Source organism: Anolis carolinensis, unplaced genomic scaffold (genome assembly GCF_035594765.1).
Source record: "Anolis carolinensis isolate JA03-04 unplaced genomic scaffold, rAnoCar3.1.pri scaffold_9, whole genome shotgun sequence".
NCBI classification, from domain to species: Eukaryota; Metazoa; Chordata; class Lepidosauria; order Squamata; family Dactyloidae; genus Anolis; species Anolis carolinensis.
Window position 1 is genome coordinate 11,773,904 of NW_026943820.1, and position 17,947 is coordinate 11,791,850.

The 17,947-nt window shown below is 40.2% G+C and overlaps 1 pseudogene; it reads right to left on the reverse strand.

Annotated features, from left to right (window-relative positions):
* Positions 1-16,003: 16,003 nt before the first annotated feature.
* On the reverse strand, positions 16,004-17,587 carry LOC134293680 (small ribosomal subunit protein uS13-like; annotated as a pseudogene).
* Between the last annotated feature and the right edge of the window lie 360 nt (positions 17,588-17,947).

Genomic DNA, 17,947 nt, shown 5'->3' on the forward strand with positions numbered 1-17,947 from the left:
TGTTTCAAGTTGCTGTATATCATGTGTGCTTTGCACTCATTGGAAATCACCCTGAGTCCCTTTGGGGAGATAGAGCAGTATACAAATAAAGTGTTGTTGTTGTTGTTGTTGTTGTTATGTTGTTATATTATCCACCAGCACAAGATCTAGTAGAGAAAATATAGTCAGGCCTCCACATTTATGGCTTTGATGTGATTATTCACGGATTTGATCAAATGTTCTCTCTAGTAATCTCTAGATTCTCCGGTGCAACTCAAAAACCGACTTCTAGTGGAAGCTAACCATAGAAGTGTGCTGAAGGACCTAAAAATTTCTACAGAGGTGTGTAGCTTGGAGACATAGATATTCCTAGAGAATATCTTGTTATTTCTAGTCCATCCAGTGCAATTCTATGGGAAAGTAGACGTGACAGTTGGCCATAGAGATGTGTTGGTGGATGTAAACATTTCTAAAGAAGACACCTGTGTAGTTATTACTAGGTTCTCCAATACAATTCTATGGACAAGTATTGACATAGTAGTAGCTGGAGGACCTAGAGATTCCTGGAGAGGAGTTCTCTCATGTTAAAACAGTGGAAGGTTTTTTGTTTGCAATTTCCCCACTTTTGCAGGGGTCCTGTATCCCTAACTGCAATAAATCTACAGGGTAAACAGCGAACAACTGGGAGACTGACCCAGGTGTCCAAATGACCAGCTACAGTGCTGTTCTAACTAAATATATATTGACAATGATGAGATAATGATTAATGCTAGACTGCCTAACCCCTCTTGGCTGAGCAGGTATCGCTCCCCTTTCACGAACCCGGGCATCCAAACTGATGCTGATTAGTTCGTACATAATAAATTATCCAAAAGCAACCTTTGGCGTTGTATATCCCCAATGCTTTAAAATTAAAACCAAATTCAATTTAAGGGAAATTGCTGGGGAGGGAAAGGGAAACTCTTGCAATCCATTACCTTCTCTCCCTTCTTTTTTTAAAAAATTAATCTTCAATGAACTTGCCACTTTGGCCTTTCCACTGGATGCTGATAATCAATCTCGACATAAGGAACAGAGGCAACTCACGAGGACGTGGAATTAAAAGTGTGGACCTGAGGCAGCAACATGGAAAGAGATATGATTAGTGTTTGATTAGGGACAATTAAGCTAATACTCAATTAGTTCCCATTCTCTAACCCCTTGTGCCCCACCTCAGAAGCAAAGTGACAGATCAGAAAACAAAGAACCAGCTCCCAACCAGGTCGTCGTCGTCTTCTTCGTCTTCTTCGTCTTCTTCGTCTTCTTCTTCTTCTTCTTCTTCTTCTTCTTCTTCTTCTAAGCAGAATAGGATAAAATGAAATAAATGAGAGTCACAAGGAACCATTTATTGGTGTTGTGCCCTCGGTCAGAGCCTCGGGGTGACCTGCATGGAGGGAGGGGATGGTGTTGGCCTGGTGCCAACATTAACTGTACTTATTACGTTCGTTCCATGCAGAACACATCCATCTCCACCCGGGCCTTGACATCCCATTTATTCCGAGATTCATTTGTCATGTCCCCCAATCACGAAAATGAATAGAAACTTCCCGGAATGATGGATTGTGATCCTAATTAGGACTAAAGACAAGATCTACATTCAAGTAAAGCGCTTCCACCGTCCCATCTCTCCTCCTGCGCTCTTTCTTCGACTACAAAAAAAGGAAACCTGTTTAACTTTGCAACAAATGACCTTCTGGAGAGCCTTGGTCAAAAAGGAACTGCAAGCTATCAAGGGACGATTTCCAACAACATGGACAGATCCATTGCTCTTTTTGGGTGGGAAAGATCCTTAGGTTATTTATTACAAATAAGAAATGTGGGCAATGAGATTTCTTTGGGGCACATACTCCTTCTGAGAAGAAAGGTGCTGAAGCTGTTGGATTTGCTAATGTTTCTGAATGCCTTCAATATATTTGCCTGAAGCTATAATGGGCATAAGATCCATATAGGTTTCCTAAGAAATTTTCCAAATGCATCTCCTCGTGTTTGACAAGAAGCAAACAAAATATATACTTACTTTTCGGAAGAGCCTGAAAACTTGGCTCTTCCAACAGGCCTTTGGTGACTGACTTCCATAATAAAGGCCTGACCTGTTGCCTATCTTATTTTATTGTACTTTATTCCTTTAGCTGGCCATATTTTCCCTTGTTTATGCCTTCCCCAGCACTTTAATTCGGACAATAGTTCAGGTATTGTCCTCCCCCAAATTGTATCTGACACTACTGACACTTTCTTTGGCCCAGTTCCTTTTAGGAGCCAACTCTGGATTTTACTAACGTATGTCTATTTTATGTGACCTTATTAGTTTTTATAATCTATTCTATTGTTGATTGATTTGTTTTATTGTTGTATTTTTACATTGTCTGTTTATCCTGGGCTTGGCCCCATGTAAGCCGCCCCGAGTCCCTTTGGGGAAATGGGGCGGGGTATAAAAATAAAATTTTTATTATTATTATTATTATTATTATTATTATTATTATTATTATTATTATTATTATTTATTATAGGGGACTGAGATGGGCAGATTTACCTAAATGATTCTTCACATCTCATAAGTGGCTAAAGTTTAAATTATTGCTTATTTCTCTCTTATGCATAGAGCAAAGTATTAAAATTATCTTTATTGCTTGGTGAAATTATAAGAATTGGACATTTTTGCACAAAACCCAATTGTTAAAAAGTCTGTTTTCTTTACATAAAACTTGGCAATTATTAGCACAGTATATACTATTTTCTGTGCCAAAACATCCCACACTTCTTTTGTGCAAAACAAGAAGGATTGCACAAAACCCAGGCTTTACACAAATGAATTCTCCTCAAAAATATGAACCAAATCCAAAAACAAATCTTGAAACGGTTCACTGTTTTTTGGACATATTTAAGTGTGACAAGATGCATTTTCCTCCTCATAAAGAATAAGAATATTTCTGAATATTCTTTTCATCCCCAGCAGGGAAAGTTACCCAGATCCTGGTGCATTTTACCATTGTTCATTTATGAGAGTGCTCAACAAGTTATTATTCATCTCGAAGGCAACCTTCCAAACTCTACTCAGGAGGCAGTTGATTTTCAGAACAGTTATCCTGAATCTCCTGGGATCAATACTTTGGTCAGGCTTTTAGAGGAATAGGCATGAGTGCAATGAAATAATTTGATACTATAAGGTTAGAAGCATGGATGCAATCTACCGCCATGTTTGCTGCCAAAATATAGACATTTTTCACCTAAGCAAATACAACTTAAGAACATGCAAATTAATCCCTGGACAGATGCTCTCATTTCCAACACCTTTCACTCATTAAGACCTCTTATAATCAAATAGTGCTCATAAACCTTGCATCGACAGCTCGAGAGCAATTTAAAACATAGACATTAAAGGGTGAGGCCTCAAAGGAGCCATGATATTTTATATCTTGATTCATAGCAAGAAAAAAACTCATTTTGTCATTAAATATGAAAATAAAATGGTGGGGCCTCCCACCACTCAATCCATTTTTCCTAAACTCCTTTGCTTTGAATTCAGGTTACAGTGCTATAGATCTCAGGTTTTTGAAAATTGAGACTAGAAGAGAAGAACATCTTTAGAAGAAGGAAAAGGTAAACCTGAATGTCCCCCAAAATTTGAGGAGGATACTGAAAATGGAAGCCCATGTTTCACTTTCCATAGACTGTGAAGTATATTCTAACATCATTATATTGATTATGGTTCTTCCCAAGCCCTTGAAAATACTCAATGCATCATAACAATGTAGGTAAAGCAAAAGATTTTGTGCAAAAATGCATGTGTTTGATTTCTACGGAAAACAGTTGAAATTTTCTACAGAAATTTTGCTCAGTTGCATTCCATAGAAAACAGTTTTGGCTCCATAGAAAATTTTTCTGTATTTGCCCCAAAAACAAATTCCCTTTCTATAGAATTTTTGCTTAGTTGTATTCCATAGAAAACAGTTTTGGTGCCATAGAAAATAATATTTCTGTATTTGCACCAAAAATAAAAGCCCTTTTCTGTACAAAACAACCATGTACAAATTTCTGGGGAATGAGTTCCAAATTGTGAATTTGCTGTGAAAGCTGCATCATTTTTGAAAACTTTATTGCAGAATTGGTAAAATTACTTGTTTTCTTTGAGAAGAAAATAAGGAAAGCATCACATCTCTGTTTCTTACCTATTGACCTACCAACTCACCCATCTGTCTGAAGTATAATGGGTCAAACTTTGGAACAACTTCTAAGATGAGCAAAATGAAGCGTTTTACTCTGAATATACTCTAAAACTGAATTTCTAAGAGCACTTTCAAAGTAATCCCTCTGTTTCTACAAAGATGGATAATTTAATCTTCGTCATTGGCCTGTCTCTGTCAAAGCGAACAATGGATAGTCTATTCGCAATTGATGACTATATAGAAATTAATATTAGTAAAAGGTGTCCATTTAGTGTCTCACCTTCTGTGCTAAAGGTGACAGGCATGATGGATGCCTCCCCAGACAATGGATTTATCTTTAAAATGGGGTAATTACACAGTGGATGCATGGATGACATAATGACATTGTGGTTTTATATTAATAAAAGAAAGAAATATCCCTCTGCAGAGCAGACAATATGGTCAGCCTGGTTGAGTTCTTGATGGTGACAATGGTGAAATTCTGCAACTGTAGGGAGAGGATTTTCTTTGTTTATAACACAGTAAGGTTTGGTTTGTCATCCCATTTCATCCCCATTCTATTCCCTGCATTCTGCTAGTGATATAAAGCGGTACAGTTCCATCTCACACATGTGTATAGCTTGTTTTCTTCATTGCAAAGGTTCATAGTCTGCCTTCTACAAAACCCCTCACTGTAACATCCCCCTCCCATGGCAATATCATTGTTGCTGGAGAGTGGAGGAAGTTGGAGTTTCACTCACCTTTGTTCTCAGGTCCGGACACAGTCTACATCTACATCTCATTCCATCTGGAAATCTATGTCCTCAATATAAAGGACCATGTGGATCCAGAACAGGTCTTCACAGTCACTTACAGACCCACCACCAAGACTCTACCCCTGAAAAACAATCAAACTAGGCCACGCATGATCACCTATGGTGATGACACTGCATGGAAACCCAGACTGTGCCCACGTGGAAGATTGCCATAAAAGCCCGTTGTGTAGCCCAGGCGAGCCATTCTGGGCTGGGCTTTGTGCGGAGAGGGTGGTGGTCTGCAAACTCAGAGCAAGCAAGCCTCTTGAGGGAGAGAGAGAGTGAAGGGGCCCAGTCTGGCTGTTCCCACAGAGGGGTTTGGAGAAAGGGTTAGGGTTTTGTTGCTGGTTCTTTCTCTTAGCAAGGGAATTTCTAGTTTTCAAAGTATCCTTGCACAACTTGCAAGGGCATTGCTTGGCGTGGTCACAGGTCCATTTCTAATTGAAGGCATTGAGTTGAGGCTTGTGGGATCACATAGCCAGAGACACCAGTGTCCTTCTTGCTTACAAATACAGCAAGGGAATTTCTAGTTTTCAAAGTATCTTTGCACAACTTGCAAGGGCATTGCAATTTGATGAAGATAGCTCAAGAAATGAGGGTGGGAGAACCCTGTAAAAGTCCCCCCCCAGGTTCCTTTTTTTTTTTTTTTGCAATTGCACATGCGCATTCACCATTTTAGAAACATTTAGAATCATTACAAATTTTTGGAAATATCTGAAATTTTTGGGTGAAAAAATCGGAAATACTTTCTATATCGAAGCGCCAGCACCCCCTACTTTAGAAACAAGAATTGAAACTTTTTTTCAGCGATCGGACATGCCTAGTATATGGCATTATCCTGGATTTAACTAGTTTTGATCCCACTTCATGCAAAGTTGGGGTGTGCTCCAGAATTGGCTGGAAACTTCTGAGTACTTCATGTCTTCAGAGTACGATGGACAACCATTAGACCGCCATTGTTATACTTTCCCTACACTCCTGAGTAAAGGGAAGCATATGCCTGTGTTACCACTCTTGCCAGTTCCAGCAAAACACAGAGCTTCAAAAAGCTCCTGGTCATCATGAATGCCCCATTCTGACATCAACGTAGGTGTTGTTGTGTGCTTTCCAGGCTGTATGGCCATGTTCCAGAAGTATTCTCTCCTGACGTTTCACCCACATCTATGGCAGGCATCCTCAGAGGTTATATACCTCCCAACCTCTGAAGATGCCTGCCATTGATGTTGGCGAAACGTCAGGAGAGAATGCTTCTGGAACTTGGCCATACTGCCTGGAAAACACACAACAACCCTGTGATTCCAGCCATGAAAGCCTTCAACAATACAGTCAACGTAGGTGACCGGGAAGATGGTGAAGACATTGGCACTGTTCTTCTTCTTGGTCACTGCTGATTTTAGAATGGGACATGTGCATTGGCCAGGAGCTCACACAAAGCTCACAACTTTGAATTTTGTGCAAAATATACTTTTTTGTGCAAAAAGGCATGTTTTGTTATGCTAACTTTTTTTTGCACTGTATCATCAGGGCGGAAATGTATTTAAAATGTTTGAATTCTTTTCCAGCTGGGAGAAAACTTTTTAAAAATTTCATTCTTGCATATAAAAAGAAAATCAGTGGAGATGCATATCCCAAATACAAATAGCAATTCCATGAAATCTCACTTATGCTTCCCCAACTAGACAGCTCCTGTCACCAAATTCAGATGGCGGGTTGCTCCTCCACCCACAACTAGAGTGCCATCTCGTGGCAACCAGCTGAAATTTTCTACCATATGCCATTCATAACAGTAACTGAAATGTATCCATTAAGCACTGTTTAAAATGACCTCCCTTGGGTCACCAGGAAGGTGAACTGAACAAATTCAAAGATGCTGCCATATGAATAGGAAGTCGGAGACTTAGTGATACCTGATGCCCTTCGAACTAATAAAGACAAGGCAACCTCATCTTCTAATAAGTAGGAAAATAAATTAAAAATAAAATAAAATAAAGCCTCTTGGGGAAATGCTGTGATCACTGGGATTATCAACAAGCTGATCTTCATTTAATTCCCCCTGCAGTCTTCTCGGAACAAATGCCTAATAATTACAGGCCCCCAGGTGTTGTGATCAGAAATATCCTATTTAGTGTTTCAGCCACGTTGCCAAGGAGGCATCTTGTAAGTAGCTGTTGATTTTCCTGGTAATGCGGATAATCTCTTGGCAGAGAAACTCATTCTTGGAAGGAAAAAAAGTGACACTTCTCTTCTCAAATTCCATTTTAGGCATTCAATTCCCAAGGGAAAGGGAATTGGATCATGTCAGGAAGGAAGGAAAAGAAGGGGAAGTGGAAGCAAGATTAAAGATGTTAGAATAATATTCCTTTGTTTGGCATCTGTGGACTGGAGAGATTACACAATCTTTGCCCGATCTCCTCAGAGGGGATTTGAAACTACTTATGTAAACTCTGGAGAGTGGATGAAAGAAACACCCAGACCATGTACTTGCCACAAATGCTGACCTTTCTAGGTTTATAACAACAGCTAATAGTCATTAGGCATTTCACTAAGCCATTTTTTTACATAGTCAAAACATGTTGTAGTACAACACCTGCTGTGTCTTTGGACACAGATTAGGAAATTCAAACTTCTGGCATATAGGTTGACTATCTCTCATCTGAAACGCTTAAGACTGAAAGTGTTTTGAATTTTGAAATTTTAGGGGATTTTGGAATACCTGTATTTGTATCTACTTACATAATGACCTATACTGGAGAAGGAACCCAAGTGTCACTTTAAAATTCATTTGTTTTTATATAAACACCTGATACACAATATTTGTAATAGTGCACATGAAATGAAAGTTGTGTACATTGAACCACCAGAAAGCCAAGATGTTACTATCTCAACATTCCTTGTGAACAATTTCAGACTTTGGAGTATTTCAGAATTCTGGATAATCTGTAATTTATTTATTTATTTATTTATTTATTTCTATCATTTCTCTCACCCGAGGGGACTCAAAATAGCAATTAATGCCAATACACCAATATACAATAAATAAAATTAAAACAGTTAAAACATTTAAATAGTATCATAATAAACAATAAATAAAATTAAAACAGTGCAAAATGCTTGTGCATTGTAATAACACATGCTTTACAAAGCATAGAACTGTGATTTCTGCTACCTGGAGGTGGAGCCATAAGAAGGAAGACAAAGAGAGTGTCATATCTCAGGTTAGTTTCACCTTGCTTAACACACCAGGCTGTACAAGTCTTTTGTGGTTTATTAGGAAATAGAAAATAAATATTCCTTAAAAAGCAAAAGTAAAGATACAAAAGATTGTTGCAAAATCAAGGCTATAAAGAATAATCTAAAAAATCCTTAGGCATAAAACAGTTCCATTAATACATGACATAGTCCCATGAACTTGAATATACAAAGCTGCAGGATAATCCAAGAAAGCAAGAGCTGCTTCTAACTCAAACAAGACGTTGCTTTTGACAAAGATTTCTCTCTCAGCACACTCTTTAATATTCCCTGCATAGCATGAATGCATTTCTTTGGCCTCTGACCTTTTTCGTGTTTGCTATTCTGACACTCCTACGAACCCGAAATTCCAAATGGCCAGCTTGATCCAGAGATGCCATTTTGTCAAGGCCAGACAGCTCATTAGCAGCAGCCTCTGTCTGCATGCTATCTAACTGGGATCTGTGTTCCCTTTTCACCCGGCTATTTGGTATCAACCCCAGTATCATCAACACCATTCCCTGCTGTGGGAATGCCTCCCTGCTCCTCATCTCTCACAGCAGGGACACTCTGAACCTGAATCCCGTAATTCCCATCAGAGTAATCTTGAACCTGAATCCCATCATCTTGAACATCTGGAACCTGAATCCCACAATCCCTATCAGAGTCACTCTGAGACTCCAGCTGAGTCACAATAAAGAGCTCTGCTTGAGCAAGGATCTCTCCCCAGTTCTTCACAGGACTCCATTCATACTAATAGCCAGCACTATGATTCTGCATTAACATCCATGGTTCCATCATAAGGAATCATGGGGGCTGTGGTTTGTTGAAGTCCTGGAGGACTATGGTTGACAATTCTAATGTTCTATATTGCTAATCCCAGAATTTTCTAGAATGTAATCATGGCAGTTAAAGTGGAATAATAGCAGTATAACTCCATAGTCCAAGTGGGCCCTAAGTTTTGATCAGCTCCCAAACATCTCCTGTCTGGACTCTATTGACAGTAAATGAATATATAATGTAAGAGTGAGCAATCTATGTTTATGGATAAAGTTGGGCAGTCCATGGGAGGAATCTGGTTGAGGGTGATAGTGACACTATGTGTATGTCCCCCAAAGACACACAGAGATTTGAGGAACCTTGAGACAATGACCAAACTTTTAGAACCTGAGGCCCACTTTTTGAAGTCAGTGGTTCCCCTTTTGGAAGGCAATGGTTTCAACCCAACTATTCAAAGCTTCCATAACACTGTCCAAAGAAAACTGGTTTCTTTCCATTCTTTCCATGCTGGCCATCTTCAACTATATGATTACTACATGAAAAAATACCAATGTTAACATATGTGTACCAGTGGATGCAAAGGGGAAGGATACACACACATACATACCTCTGCTGGACACCTTTGTGATTTTCTTGTCACCTTTAGAGGAAAAGAGAATCACCTCTTTTATACAGCCAACATATGCTCCCAATTACTTGGCCTAATTAAAGGCAGACCACTGAGCAAGCTGAGAAGGACTTCTTTATCAATGCTGAAATGGAGCATGCAAGGCATTGCAGTCTTGTATTCTTTAAAGCTCTTTCAAGGAAACTACCTAGACATGCTGACTTGTGAACTCGGCTTGTCTTTTTTTTTTTTGGGGGGGGGGGGGTCAGGAAAGGGGACGAGAACATAGGTCTCTTTCTAATGGATGCCAGCACACCCAACAAGCAAGACTAAGGACATTTGTAGAAAAGCAGCATGTCAGTTCCTCTACACACAGAGAAAACCACAGGGATTCATTATAATAAACCAATATAACCAAACAGAAGTGATCTGAGCCAAGAGTTGAAACCAATTCAGATTTGAGAAATATATTTATTTGACCACTAAATGTCACCAACATTTTAACAATCTGATAATGGTGTTCTTCCCGTTTTTTTTGCTTTTTGTGAAGTAGAACTTTGTATGTGCCTTCAAGTTTCCTGTTGACTTATGGTGACCCTGTAGATTTCATAGGGTTTTTAAAGGCAAGAGCTCTAAAGAAACAGTTTAGTCAATGTTCTGTCCTCTGAAATAGCCTATAGCAGTGATTGTCAACCTGCTATAGGGTCCCCAGATGTTTTGGCCTTCAATTCCCAGAAATCCTAACAGCTGGTAAACTGGCTGGGATTTCTGGGAGTTGTAGCCCAAAACACCTGGGGACCCACAAGTTGAGAACCACTGATCCTTGATCCTTCAGGTGTTTTGGACCTCAACTCTCTAAAGTTTCCAGAATTCCTGCCACTGGCCTATAGTATTCGTGTATTGTCTCCCATCCAAGTATTGAACAGGGCTGACCCTGAATAGCTTACAAGATCAGACAGAATCTGATGCCCGGTGCTAAAGGGTTTCCATGGTCAAGCAGGAAATTGAACCCAGATCTCCAAAGTCATGATCCAACTCTCAGACCACTACACACTTGTTCTCCTGGCTACATGAGAAATACATGTAGAAGATAAGGCAGATTTTTTTCCCCTAAAAGTAACTTCTGAGATCAGATACAACTTTCCTCAGAGGTTGTGAAAAATTCTCACAGTTCTAGATAATTTTAGATGATCTTGCTTTTCTTGAGGATTCTCCTCAAGAGAAATTACTTCTAGCATGAGAAAGAGGATGGGATATTTTTCCCCCTATTACATTTTCTACAATTGACACAAAATATCATTTGTACCAATCCCACCAGCTGTGCAGAACAGGGGTCTTTTTGCCTTTCTGAATCTAAGCAAAAACACATAGACATAGGTAAAACATTGGTGCAGGCAGACAGAACACCAAAATGGGTAAAAAAAAAACCTGCGGTCGTGAAGAAGCTTGTGATAGGGAGACTCTGTCCCATCCCCATGCTCTCACTTATCTTGTTAGGATGGATCAAGTTAGGATTTATATCCCTATTTGGTATCTATTGGTATTTGGAGCCCCAGTGGCGAAGTGTGTCAAAGCTCTGAGCTGCTGAACTTGCAGACCGAAAGGTCGCAAGTTCAAATCCCAGGAGCGGAATGAGCACCCACTGTTAGCCCCAGCTCCTGCCAACCTAGCAGTTCGAAAACATGCCAATGTGAGTAGATCAATAGGTACCGCTCCAGCGGGAAGGTAACGGCGCTCCATGCAGTCATGCCAACCACATGACCTTGGAGGTGTCTATGGACAACGCCGGCTCTTCGGTTTAGAAATGGAGATGAGCACCAACCCCCAGAGTCAGATATGACTGGACTTAACATCAGGGGAAACCTTTACATTTACCTTTTGGTATCTGCATACCACTTGCTGGGGAACATTGGTTACCTAGCTATCTTGGTAACTGTCCTGAAAATCCATGTAAGATGAAGAACAATGTTTAATTGATAATCTTCCGCTGTTGCTGCGGTTGCTGCTTCCGCTTTCTCCTCCTCTTCTTCTCTTTCTCCTTCTCCTTCTTCTCTACGCCCTCAATGCAAGGGTCCACTTCATAAACAGGCGGGGACAATCCTTCTTTCAGGATCCCAGCCACTGCCAGCTATAAACCCTTGAGTCTGTACGTGTGCATGTACGATATGATGGGACACTGAGGGGAAATATGTGAGACAAATCTTCTACTGATACTAAGTTGAGCAGTTCACCACTCAGAAACACTTTCTTTATTTAAAACAGAGAATTATTTATTTATGGTTTCTTTAGTCCAAAAATCGTAACTTGTGGCAATAGTTTACTTCTTCAGTTTTACTTATATACAATATAAACCATATCTTTCATTCTTCAACATTAACAACTTGACTGAAACTTTGTCTCTACCATATTCCTTTTCCTCAGCTCTTCCTCACTAGAAACCCCAGATCTGATTCAATAATAGTCACTTTTTCCTTCAGTATTTCAACTAAAGTCCCAAACTTAAACTAGGATCCTTTTCCCTCTAGCTCACCCGGCTAGAGACTACCATAACTGAACCCCAGACACACACATCTTTTCTCTAGTTTTCCTCACAAGAAACATCAACATAACTGAACTCTTTTTAAAACATCTCCTCCTTTTCTCCTCCAGCTAGCTCCGCCCCTTTCACTAGCTTAGAAATTGTTACATTTCTACCGAAGCAGCTACGTTACCATGGTGACACATGGCCAATCATCAGTAGCTAACTCCTGCCCACTTTTATCTCTGAATCAACATTAAATAACATAGGTAAAAATTACCAATAAAATAAGGCTTTCCGTTACACCCTCCTTCTCCTTCTCATTGTATGCTACATCTCAGAGACATCTAATCAAGAAACCAGTGGTGTCTCCAACCATATTTATGAAACTGGAGGATGTCAGGTTGGCTTTATTTCAAGCTTCCCCTGGCTTATTTCCTGACCTTTAATTTTCAGTTTTTAGCGGCAATAACATGGTCTGCATTCCTTTTTTCCAGCTCTTTGTTGCTTTACTATACCCCACCAAAATGTATATACACGTCGGGAGAGGTCCAGAATGAAAAGAGAACAGGGCAAGTTCTCTTGTTTCCACATCTATTTGTTTTGCTCTAAGGACGGAAGTCACCCACTGCAGGAGCCCCAAGACCTGACTAGCCATTTGGAAGTCAAGATAGTGCAAATGCAGTCCACAAGAAGCAAACATCTGGTATTCTCATTATACAGGTCTTTGATGGGGGTTGAAGTGCATCCCCCTCTGTGAAAAAAGTAAGATGTTGCTACACCCCATTCTTTGTATATCACAGCGGAGAACATAAAGGCACAATAGTCTCTGCATACATTGTACATACATATACATACCACACACAAATTTCCCCTTTTTCCTCAACTCCCACAGAGATCTGCTATTTGCAGAGATGTAAGCTACCTAGTCTACTAATATCACTTAGTGCTCCACCAAAAACACTCAAGAGACCAAGGAGAGTTTACCCTTCCGGAATAAAAAATGGTAATCTCAAGAACCTGATATTCACCCCTATTTTTCCCCACCAGAGTTTATGAATGAATATTGAGCTGACATTTTAATATTAGATGACTTTGGCTATATCAACACTGGAGATGCCTTACATTGTCGTTCTCTATTAAAGAAATTTGGTTTAAAGAATGTTTGACCCATTTGGAAAGCATAGACAAACCCAGTCATTGGCAACATGAAGCACAGTTACACTGACTTTAATCTGTCAGTAGTTTCCTTTTTGAAGAAAGCAAAAAGCCATTTCTGCAATATTCTCCCTGTTGTAGAAAAGGCTTTCCAGCCCACACTGATTTTGAAGTCTATTCACAATTTGTGACTTTTTCTGTGCCAAATGTGCACAGCTTTTTGTTCTATTTAGGAAACAGCTTTTTCATAGAAATATTGGTTGGAATTCTGTTGGTTTCTAACACGTTCATATATTGAGTTACCTCTAAGGCAATTAGAATTGGACAGTGATGTAATATCTATATCCAGTAGAAGCCTACTATTATGTTACTAAATCAAACAGCCAACAATGGAAGTTATTTGGTGCTGTGACTGCTGAAGGATACTTTCATTTATTTAATTAAAACCTATAAAATTTTGGCGAGTATAGGAACAATTTCTTTCATTCTGAATTGGCTTGATGTTGTCATCATATCAAGAACATGGAACCCAATCCATCAGCACCTCTGTACTAATGACCCATCAGTTTCCCATTCATTATCCCAACATATTTCACAGAATACAAAGAAGAGCCAAAGGAGGAGAAGGAGAAGGGGTGATAGAGGTCTCCATTGCATAATGCAGGTCAACAAGTATTGAGGCTGGACCATCACCTTTGGTGAGAATCATAGAATTGGAAAAGACCACATATTATTTATTATTATTATTTACTACATTTATATCCCACTCTTCTCACCCCGAAGGGGACTCAGAGTGGCTTACAATTCAAATGAACATACAATATATTATTGGTACAGCACAATATAAACATTGAATTACTAAAAAGGTAAAGGTTTCCCCTGATGTTAAATCCAGTCATGTCTGACTCTGGGGGTTGGTGCTCATCTCCATTTCTAAGCCGAAGAGCCAGCATTGTCTGTAGACACCTCCAAGGTCATGTGGCCGGCATGACTTCATGGAGCACCGTTACCTTCCCGTTGGAGCGGTACCTATTGATCTACTCACATTGACATGTTTTCGAACTGCTAGGTTGGCAGAAGCTGGAGGTAACAGCGGGTGCTCACTCCGCTCCCAGGATTTGAACCTGCGACCTTTCGGTCTTCAAGTTCAGCAGCTCAGTGCTTAACACACTTCGCCACCAGGGCTCCATTGAATTACTATATTGTACTATATCATTATATGGTAATATTATTAGTAATATTAATAGGCCACCCTCTGCCAAATAGCAGGAAAATCTCATTCAAAGCACTCCTGACAGATGGCCATCCAGCCTCTGTTTAGAAGCCTCCAAAGAAGGAGCCTCCACCACACTCCAGGGCAGAGAGTTCCACTCCTGAATAACTATCACAGTGAGGAAGTTCTTCCTAATGTTTAGGTGGAATTTCCTTTCCTGTAGTTTGAAGCCATTGTTCCACATCCTAGTCTCCAGGGCAGCAGAAAACAAGCTTGCTCCCTCCCTTTGACCTGCTATGTGTCCGCTGTCATTGAAAGCACAATTGTACTGGAATAGCAGGTGTGTATGATAAAGTCTAAATGCTAGATTTTTATAGATCTCAGGAGTTGAGTTGACCGTTTAGCTCAAATGTCAACAACAGATTCTTTTAACAAAAATGAAAGCAACAAGAGGGCATAGCTTTGAGCAAAGGGAGGCGTGAGTAGAAGGATTACACGAACACGTTGATCACTATCTGCAATGCTTTCCAAGACACATGGCAAGCATTTATTGGCACGCATGCTAATGTGGATAAAATCTATCGGGTTCTTGGAAAAATAATCACTTCAGCCTTGTTACTGGAGGGATGAATCTGGGTCAACAGATGCATTTTGGATAGGCACCAATTCTTAAATCATTTAGCATTCCACACTGCAAAAAAAGAGGGAAATGAAAAAAACAACCTCTCAATTGCATGAATGCCCTCTTAGCCTGGTGTCTAATTTTATGAAGCTGCAGCCATTCACATCGATGCCTCCGTTGAACACGATAAAACATAGCTCCTATAAAAAGAAAGGGGATTCTGCTAAACTGATATAACACACATCAGTGCTCTGGATTATAGCTTGGTGCAAGTTCAAGTTATTTATATGTGTTTCCGGCAAAGACATCCCGTCTGGATTTCCAATATCACAAGATTAATCTTGCTAAGACATCACCATACAGATGGTCAGACAAGAAAAATTAGTCAAATATGAAAAAATATTAATATCTTCTTTTTATGCAATGGAAAAATATGATTTGTCTTCCAAGGAGATTAGAACTGAAGCTCTCAAGAAAATCTGATCTTCCAGCAACATTCATTTCCTTGGTTTCCAGGTTTTCTTACATCTTCAAAACATATGGGTCTTCTTCCGTCAAACGGTGATTGAGAAATCAAATGCCTGAATATGACGTCCTCATATCTGCTTCTCTGAAATTAAAAGTCTTAATAAGACAAATTCATTCTCATTCATACATAGGAGCAGACATTCCATCTTTTATAACCTTGACACTGGAGTGCTGTAAGACATTGTAAATTGGGTTGTCCTTCAGAACAGAAAAATGGCCCCAAATGAATCAGGCTTAAAGTCTATAGGGAATAATAGTGCTGTCTTCTATTTTTTCGGTGACTTCAGAAACTCACAAGTAGCACATGGCGGAATATCAGTTTTCTGTTGTTTACCCTTGGCATCCCTTCTGAAGCATTAGAATTGAATGGTTTGATGTTTAACTATCTTTTTAATTGTCTTTATTGTGTGCAGAAAGGAGCCTCTCTTACTTCTTCTTGGAGGCACCCACAGTTCTGCCTCTGTGACCGGTGGTCTTGGTGTGCGGCCTTCAGACACTGAGGCCCCAGAAGTGGTGCAGGCCCCGGTGGGCTCAGATTTTCTTCAGGTGTTCCAAATCCTCACGAAGCTTGTTGTGCAGCCCATTGGCCAAGACCTGGCTTTATTTCCCATCCTTGACGTCCTTCTGCCTGTTGAGGAACCAGTCAGGGATCTTGTACTTCCGGGGGTTCTGCATGATGGCATGTGCTCCACCTCGTCTTCCGTGAGTTTGCCAGCCCTCTTGGTCAGGTTGATGTCGGCCTTCCTCAGCACCACATTGGCATAGTGCCTGTCACACCTCAGAATAGTTCACCTTGCTATAAACACCCAGTCACACACAGAAGGAAGTATTTTGTAGTTTTATTGAGCAAAAGGAAATATAAATCAAAGCAGGCAGTTATAAGGTTCTCAAGATTGCAGTAAAAGAGTCAATAGGAATCCAATAGTTCATAAGCCTTAAAAATCCATTAGTCCATAAGCCATAACAATCCAATAGTTCATGAGCCAAAACAGTAGATGATAGATCCCAAGGAACAAAGGCCCAAATGTTTCAAAGATCTAGGAGCAGGAAACTTTTCTTAGGCATGAAGCAGGAACATCCACTCAGATGAAGCAAGAATTTGTTTTGACAAAGATCTATCTCAAAACACACACTTTTAAAAGCAACCCAAAAATGCATTTCTCCTTTCTGCGGAGGCCTCTCTCTTCCCTGCCAATCTTACACTCCTACGAGGCTGTACTCCCATAACAACCGGTCCGCCCTAGATAATGATGGCGCCCCTTCATGGTCCTCGTTATCTTGCACCTGAAAAGGAGCTGAAGACACCAGGGCTTGAGACATCTCTTGCTCATTAATTCCCATGGGAATGTCATCCTGGCTGTTATCTATGGCCGGCTGGGTCAACAGTTCATTCTGCTCAAGCTGCATTTCTGGAGCCGCTGAATCAGCCTGTATCATTCCCATTCCCATGCCATCATCCTGAAATTCATCCTGCATCCCATCATCTGGCTTTTGTATCTGAAACCGAGAATCCCCTTCTTCATCCTTACTCTGGCTATGCTGTGGCTGAGTCACAACAGTGCCAGCCCATTCCCTTGATGGCGGTGATGGCGAAGATGATCTTCCTCCACCCATCAATGTTGGTGTTGAGGACGCGAAGAATGTGCTGGAACTTTTCTTGGATCATGAGAGACATGGCTGTGCTGTCTGCTCCTCGCTCCTGCTTGAGCAGTCATTGGTAGCCATATCATGCATTGGATACTTTGTCCAATTAGAAACCTACATTTTGAGGCAAAGAAACTCATAGCTAATACTCATGGATTGACTGAATTTATAGCTCACCTTTCTCTCAGGATGGATGCAATATTTATCTAGCCACAATTCAGTGGTGTACCCCACAAGATACCATTGCTTTGGTCAGAACAAGTTACTGTCCCTGCAGTTGTCTACCTCATGTAAGTAATACATTATTTAAACATATATTGCTTACATTGATGCTTATAACATCCAGAGTCAATACTGAAAACTGGTCCAAACTTTCAAGTCCAATGTATTGAGAATAGGAATGAATGCACACACACACATACACACACACACCGAAAAGGCCTAGCACCTTGAACAGTTTTTCCAAAGTTCAGCTGAAAATATGAAGCAGATTTACTCTTCTACTGGCATAAGACCAATCAATAATAATAATAATAATAATAATAATAATAATAAGGTAAAGGTAAAAGTTTCCCATGACGTTAAGTCCAGTCGTGATCAACTCTGGGGGTTGGTGCTCATCTCCATTTCTAAGCCGAAGAGCCGGCGTTGTCCATAGACACCTCCAGGTCATG